Source organism: Ictidomys tridecemlineatus, chromosome 3 (genome assembly GCF_052094955.1).
Source record: "Ictidomys tridecemlineatus isolate mIctTri1 chromosome 3, mIctTri1.hap1, whole genome shotgun sequence".
In the NCBI taxonomy this organism is placed as follows: domain Eukaryota; kingdom Metazoa; phylum Chordata; class Mammalia; order Rodentia; family Sciuridae; genus Ictidomys; species Ictidomys tridecemlineatus.
The window spans coordinates 20,563,388-20,572,149 of record NC_135479.1 but is presented as its reverse complement, the minus strand read 5'-3'; positions in this window follow the sequence as shown (position 1 = coordinate 20,572,149).

The window sequence follows — 8,762 nt, the reverse complement described above, 5'->3', positions numbered from 1 at the left end:
AGTAACCCTTTACAAAGAATTTGAGACCTTTTTTAAAACCAGGTATGGTTGCACATCCATGTGATCCCAACACCTCAGGAGGTTGAGGCAGGAAGATCATGAGTTCAAAGCCAGCCTCAGCAACTTAACAAGACCTAGTCTCAAGATATAAAATGGGCTGGAGTGCAGCTCAGTGGTTAAGCACCCTGGGTTCAATCCCCAGTACCAAAAAAAATTTTGACACGTGGTAGGATTTTGATAGCAAAAGGGTTCTTACAGAAAACTTAGCAATCCTAGAGGTCAGACCTTAGAAGACTACCATCAAATATGATGTGAGACAAGAGAATTCCTCCCTCTGCTACAGGTTGATGGGAAATAGCAGCTAGATTCTTTATTTGGATGTGGCATTTTGTGCTTTTTGTGGAAGGAGCTGTGTTTCTCTAGGATAAAATTTAAAGAGTTCAGCTAGCAACAGTTATCTATAAAAGTGTTACTGTGAGGAAGTTTGTGAACACCCAAATCCAATTGTGATTTGGATGAATTTCTAGACTAAAGTAAGAAAGCACAGTTCACTCCATTCAGTGGTTAAGAAAACTTCAGATGTGGTAAGTTCCCAAGGTTAGTAAGTGGAAGAGCCTCTAGATCTCAGGACTTCCTGTGTACTGTTCTTTGTACCACATGACCTGTATATTCACAACTCAGAACCACAAGACCACAGGATTGAGAACTTCCTCACTCCTGTCCTCAGAGAATGGGGCCAGGAGAACTTCATGAAGGAGGTGCCATGTGAAGCAGGACATATCAGGCAGAGCAAAGAAGTCAGGCACCTAGGGGCAAGGCATCTTGTTGTATAAGGATCCTGGCAGGATCATATGATCATCTCGATAGATGCAGAAAAAGCATTCGACAAAACATTTCTTAAAATGGTGAAGGGGTGGAGTTGTGGCTCAGTGGTAGTGCAGTCATCTGGCATGTGTGAGGCACTAGGTTCAATCCTCAGCACCATATAAAAATAAAGTATTGTCTAAAAAAAATAATAATGGTGTAATGAAAACAAAAACCAGTCAAATAAAACTGTCCAAGAATCTACAAACACCCATCCAAAGTGCTGTAAATTCATGAGTAACTTGAAACACCATTTTTTCGGAGACAATTGACCCCTTCCTTGTTTACCTATCTCAGTGGTGCCCCCTTGTGGCATTAGTTGTAAATAGTGCTTTGCCATTAAGAGCTTGGCTTTTTTTTTTTTTTTTTTTTCTTTTTCCATTGGGGTTTCACTATGTTGCCCAAGCTGGCCTGGAACTTGTAAACTCAAGTGATCCTATTGCTTCAATCTAGAGTAGCTGTGTATACAGATACATGCTACCACACCCAGATTAATTTTTAACCTTGTAGGACATATACGTTATTTAAAACTTTAGCACTTAATGTGAGACTGCAATAATTTCTCTTAATTCCTCCCAGCTCAAAAATTCATGATACCCATTTTCTTAGGAGATCTTGTTAAAAAGATATTGAGATTGAGATTCTAGGCTTTGCTTAGGATGGTTTAAATCTGTTGGGTATTAGCTGAACAATGCCCAGGTCTCCCTGGCTTTTCAAGGACCTGTGTCTATGAACTGAGCCAGGTATGGTGGCCCATGCCTGTAATCCCAGAAACTTGGGAAGCTGAAGCAGGAGGATTGCAATTTGAGGCCAACTGGACAACTTAGCAGGACCCTGTTTCAAAAATAGTAAAAATGGGCCAAGCGTGGTGGCACACGCTTGTAATCTCAGCAGCTGGGGAGGCTGAGGCAGGAGGATCAGGAATTCAAAGCCAGCCTCAGCAACACTGAGGTGCTAAGCAATTCAGTGAGATCCTGTCTCTAAATAAAATGCAAAATAGGGCTGGGGATGTGGCTCAGTGATTGAGTGCCCCTGAGTTCAATATCTAGTATCAAAAAAAAAGTAAAAATGGTCTAGAGATATAGCTCAATGGTAGAGCACCCCTGGGTTCCATCCTTACTACCCAAAATACGTAAGTAAATGAAAATAAAATGTCTAAGAACTGAAAGGAAGTTTTATTTCAAATTTGACCACAAAATCTAAATGAATAAATGCTTAATGCTATAAAACATAACCTTGACAATAACTGCATATAATTCTTATATGGCTGTATGTAAACCTAATAAAAGTTTTAGAGAAAATATTTTTTAAAGATGTTATTGAACCTTTATTTTATTCATTTATTTATATGCAGTTCTGAGACTCAAACCCAGTGCCTCACACATGTTAAGAACTCTACCACCCTACCACTGAGCCACAACCTCAGCCCCAGGAAAAAATTTTTGGGGGGTACTGGGGACTAAACTCAGTAGCACTCAGCCTAGGATTATAGTCATGCGCCACCGCACCCAGTGAGAAAATATTCTTAACAAAACTGAAGTTTGCAAAACTTATAAACATTTTTTTCAGTAAATTCTACAGATTCAGTCACCAATACCAGGGGGGAAATTTACAGACTATGTATGCTGCTTTGGCCTTTGGGTTCATTTTATTCATTTGATATGAGGCTCTGAAGGGCTAAAAGATCTAGGAAGTAGCCCTGCCTGTGTAAACCTCGTTCCTGATTCAGAAGCTCTTAACTGGGGCCCAGAAATCTGCATTTTATCCAACATTAACCAGTTCCTCAGGGGCAGCCCATGAATCACACTTGGGGAAGCTCTGCTTTGGATAAAGGGGAACTGTTGAGGAAACTCAGAGAGGAGGGGAATATCATCAGAGCTCAACTTGAAAAGTAATCAGGAATGTTATATTGAAGATGGTTTAGATAGAGTGGCCCAGATCTTTGTTGGGCTGGAGATGTAGCTCAGTGATAGAATACTTATCTAGGATTTACAGACTATATATGCTGTGAAAGGATGTGCAAGGCCCTGGGTTTAATCCCCCAGGTACCCCCAAAAGGGTAGGGGGACAACCCTTGAAATCTGCATGTAATTCACCTTGTGTATTTTGTGGGGAGACCACTTAGAGCTTTTACTAGATTCTTAAAAGGACCCACAACCCAAAATACCTTCCATGTTTCCTATCCAGAGGTTTACCAGGTCCCAATTAAGAGGTTTTCAGGAACACCATTAAGTATCTCCTTAAAACTGTGTGTTTTGCAAGAGGAGCATGCACAGTAGCCAACACTCCACAGTGCTCAGACACCTGGGCATTGACTTCTTATCTCCACAGCCACTGTCACCAGCCGTCACCAAGACACAGCAGCCCAGATCATTGCACAGTTTAAATTGTCATCTTTTAAGGTTATTTTATACCCACCATGGACAACCGGTTAAAAACAGGAAGCATGGAACACAGGTTAAAAAATAAGTTAACGTGAAGCATAAACACAACAGTCCCTCTGTGGGTGTCAAGTCAATGATTGTCCATTTCTGTGAAACAGGAAGAGACGAGCACAAAGGAGAAATTAGGTGCAATGAGGTTATGACTTACGTAGGTTCTCTGGTCCACCATAGAGACAGAACTAAAGGCTTTTGCTGCTCAACATTACCTGGGAGCTAGTTAGACGTGCAGAATTTCAAGTCCCTGACAGACCTACTGCATCAATCTTCATCTTATCGACCTTCATTGAGTAGTTTGAGACACGCTGTTTAGACAATAAAATTAGCAGACCTCCTGTTGTGATCTGCAAGCTGGTTAGAAAAAGACTAGCTGGGTATGGTGGTGCATGCCCATAATCCCAGCTACTTAGGAGACTGAGGTGGCAGGAACTCTGAGGCCCAGGAGTTTGGGGCCAACCTGGACAACACAGTGAGACTCCTGTCCCTTGGAGAAAAAAAAAAAAAAGTTATCATTGTTTTCATAAGAGTAGATTCATTGGAGTTTTAGATCTGCATTGAAACAAAAAAAATGAACTATGAAAGTAAAGCAACAAGTATGAGCTGAATACAGATTATCCCTGCACTAGATGGGAGGTGTTGATACCTGACTGCTGGGATCTCAGGCCAGAATCACTGGGAGTGGCTCAGGAGTGATAGTTGATCTACCCATACGCCTCCATCAACCTGCAGGTCAACCAATTAAGAAGTCTCCCAGATGCCAAAAACAATGTTGACAAGCCAGGCGTGGTGACATATGCCTATAATCCCCGCAACTCAGGAAACTGAGGCAGAAGGATGGCAAATCCAAGGCCATCCTCAGCAATTTAGCAAGACCTTGTCTGAAATTTTTTGAAAATTTGAAGTATTGGAGATGTGGCTCAGGTTTAAGGTACCCTGACTTCAATCCCCAGCACTACAATGTCAACAGAAAATTCAGTGATGGCTTATTCTGATTTGGCTTTTCATTTATTGGGACCAAAGATAGACCACATCTCATTATTTGCAAACTGTTTACATGTGACTATCTTGAAACTCTCTTGCATGATGCTCTAGGGAAAAAAAATACAAATGTTATATGTCAAAATTTTAGTATTATGGGCTGGGGATACAGCTCAGTTGGTAGAGTGCTTGCCTCGCATGCACAAGGCCCTGGGTTCAATTCCCAGCACCACAAAAAAAGGAAAAAAAAATAGTATTACAAATTTAAAGACGTCCCAATGAATGTTAAAACGTACACTCAATGAAACTTAAACCTGTATTAAATATATATTTGTACTTATAGCCAAACTGATATATCACTTTTTAACTTGTTCAAAGTCATGCTTTTGCATTTAATTAAAATTACACAGTATTTTGTCTCTTTTTAAATGTAAAAGATCAAAATTGGTCTTCATTAAGATTACCACAGATTATGTTTTAAGTTAATGAACCTCATAATTTACCAACCCCAAATATATTAACTTTAATGTTCAAATTTTCATAGCATATGCATGGCATATAATGAAAATATTTAAAATTTCTACGTTGGTCCTTTAATTTTTTTTTTTTTTTTTAGAGAGAGAGAGAGAGAATTTTTTTTTAATATTTACTTTTTAGTTCTTGGCGGACACAACATCTTTCTTTGTATGTGGTGCTGACAATGGAACCCGGCCTGCACACATGCCAGGCGAGAGCGCCACCGCTTGAGCCGCATCCCCAGCCCTGGTCCTTTAATTTTGAATTTTGTTTGTTTTGTTTGTTTGTATTGTTTTATTTTGCTTTGCTTTTGTTTGTTTGAGATGGACTCTTTCTGGGTTGCACAATCTGGCTCCAGACTCCTGAGATCAAATAATGCTCCTACCCCAACCTCTTGAGTGCTGAGACTCCAGTCCCATGCCCCTGCACCGAAGCAGAAAGACTTTTAAGTGCTTCTGGAATCAAGTTTCCTGGGTTCAAATATGATCTGTGTGTCTGATGAGCTCTGCATCCTGGTCCAATCAGTGGGTTGAGTTTTAGATTTGATTTTGTCCCGCTTGCAGTTAATAAGTTATCCTACTACTGTCCATCAGTTCTGGCAGAAGACACAAGACTCCTGGATCAGAGGCAAGTCACTATTACCCACCGCACAGCCAACAGCATGATTTGCCTTCCACATCCCTCAAGAGTGACACAACATGGACCCAGATGAATGCCATGCGGGCCGTAGTTGCCTCACAGCTGAGGAATACTGAGCTTGGGAATCTGTAGCTTTCACAGTAAGCAGTAAGCAAGCCTACTCTTTGTCCCTAAGGGAGACATTACTCATCCCTCAAGTTGCTCACTTTAAACACAACCGTAAGAAATGGCCCAGCTAGAGGCAGGAATGGTGAGGCCTGCCTGGAATCCCAGGGGCCTAGGAGGCTGAGGCAGGAGGATCACAAGTTCCAAGCCAGCCTCAGCAGCTTGGTGAAGCCCTAAGCAACTTAGGAAGATCCTGTCTCAAAATAAAACATAAAAAGGGCTGGGGATGTGGCTCAGTGGTTAAGTGCCCCTGGGTTCAATCCCGAGTCCCCAGTACTGAAAAAGAAAGGGTCCAGCTGAAAAGCGGTCCTGGCCTTGCAGCATACTCAGCAAGAACATGCAGAAGACTCGGGGCCTAGGATGGATGGCTTCTTTGCCTCCCTCAGCAATCACCAACCTCTCTGTGCCTCCGTTTCCTCAGCTATAAACTTGGGGCAATAATATTACCTCCCAGGAGATTGTGGTAAGGTTTACAAGACATAATGTCTCTAAAGTGCTTAGTTAGCAAGGAAGCCTGGTCACCAAAGTGCTCCCTAAATTTTAGTCACTATTATTGCAGGAAGAAGGAAGTGAAAATTCATTATAGTCATCAGAAGCCTTTCAGGGAAGAGCAATTCCCCTCCAGGAAAAAAAGGAACAAAGGAAAACTTGTTCAACATTGTGTCCCCTGGGGCAGCCCAGCGCCTGGTATAGAGGGGCTCTTAGAAAATTTTCATTGACTAAATCGACAAATGGGTGAATGAACAAATGAAGGAAAAAGTGAAAGCATGTGGTCTCTAAGTGGGCAGGAGTGTCAGGATTGAGGGTCTTGGAGAGTCAGTTGACCTTGAACCAGGTGACGTACTCTCCAGTGATGGAGGAAAGAAAACAAAGGACAGAAGTTGGTTCAGACAATTGTGTTCTTGGCGCTGAGATGGGGGAAGGGGAGACCTGCGTCAAATGACCTTGGAAGTGAAGGAGAGATGATTCACCAGGGTTGCCAGGCAACAACCCAATTGCGGAATATTAATTTGCAATTGAATTCACTGGTTACTTTCCAGAAACATCCTCTCTGTTTTCTCTGAGAGAGGGAGTCAGAAGCTAAGGAAGGGATGGTGGTAGCCTCTGCCTGGAACTGGCGACCAACCTGAAGATTGTCCCCATATAATTGAAATGACAAACCTTGTTATCCAAGCTGGGGAAGGAAGAAAGTGAGACCAGGTGGGGTGAGGACCCCATGGGTGGAGGAGACAAAAGGTAAAATAAGCAGAAACTGGGCTCCTGCAGAGAGTGTGGGATGGGGGCTGTGGGCTGAGGGGAGGCAGCAGTGAAGGAGCCCAAGAAGGCTCAGCTTCCGGCTCCCTGGCCATCTAGGCTCCCTGGCCGGCTACCTGTGGGGACTAAACCTGGCTGAGCCTCACTGCCTCATCTCTGAAATACACCTGAACAAGACTCCTCCAACACAGGAACCTTCAGAAATATTTTTTCCCATTTAAAACCACAATTTTAAATTGCCAAACAAAATTTTTCTCAATATTTTATTTAAAAAATGTTCAAATACACCCAGAATGATGGTGCACACCCATAATCCCAGCTACCCAGGAAGATGAGGCAGGAGGATTGCAAATTCGAGGCCAGTGTCAGCAACTTAGTCAAGCCCGTCTCAAAATAAAATGGGACACAGCTGCAGATCTAGCTCAACAATGGAGCACTTACCTAGCATGTGAAAGGTCCTGGGTATAATCCTTAATACTGAAAAAAAAATTTTTTTTTAAATACACAAAAAAGTAGAAAGAATTTTAATGTGAATACTTACACCCAGCACATTGATTCTGTCATTTATATTTTATTATTCTTTCTTTTTTGTTTTTATTTTGTACCAGGGATTGAACCCAGGGGTGCTTAACCACTGAGTCACATCCCTAGCCCTTTTTAATATTTTATATAGAGACAGGGTCTCATTAAGTTACTTAGGGCCTCGCTAAATTGCTAAGGCTGGCTTTCAGCTCACGATCCTCCTGTCTCAGCCTCCCAAGCTGCTGGGGTTACAGGCATGCACCACCATGCCCATCTGTATTTTATTATTCTTGTGTATGTGTGAGTGTGTGCTATCTGGGATTAAACTCAGGACTTCAGACACAACGTGCAAGCATTCTGCCATTGAGCTACATTTCCAACCCTTATTACTTTTTGATTTTGAGACAGAGTCTTGCTAAATTGCCCAGGCTAACCTCAAACTTGCAGCCCTCCTGCCTCAGCCTCCTGAGTAGCTGAGATTACATGTGTGCATCACCTAGTTCAGCATATATTTTATTATTGTTAATGACACATCTGTCCATTTTTTTATGAACTTTAAAATAAATTGAAGCGTGCCCAGCACACTTCACTCTAAACTCTTCATTAACTAGAGTTCCTCAATTTTTTACAATTTGTGTTTTGGATAAAATTTCTATTAATGGGATACATAAATCCTAAGTGTGCATTTAGTGGGTTTGGATTTTTGGCTCAGTGATCTGAACTCAAAGCCTGGGCTGAGAACCACCCCTTCAAAGACACAGATGGACATCAGATGAGGGGGTGGGGGTCAGGAGTGCTGACAGAGGGGTGTCCTGTTGTCTCTGGGCATTAGGCCTGGGTCCCTGAGATTGGGTGGGCCTCTCTAGCTCAGACTGGGAGCAGCATCAGGCTGCCCTGGTAGCCCTGCCACCTTATCACACCGTAGAGCAGATGAGGCCAGAAATCATGAACCCATTCCCCCTGCCAATCCCCTGCCCCAGGAGGGATCATGCATGCCCATGTTGACACGAATACCTCCCAAGTGTCACTGTTTGTCCCCAGCACGCACCCTGACACCCTCCAGGCCTTGTTGCCTGGTACAGGGTGACTGAGTTCCACTATCAAGAACCACTTAGGGCTGGGCAAGGTGGTGCACCCTGTAATCCCAGCAACTAGGGAAGCTGAGGCAGGAGGATCACAAGGTCAAGGTCAGCCTCAGCAATTTAGCAAGACCCCATCTCAAAAAAAAAAAAAAAAAAAAAAAAGTCCCTTTCAAACTAAAAAGTGCTGTGTAAAAGATTCGTGGTAGAGGACTCCTGGAATCAGTTCCCATTAGTGCGTGCACACACACACACACACACACACACAACACACACCCACACAAAGAACCAATTAGGAGGCCAG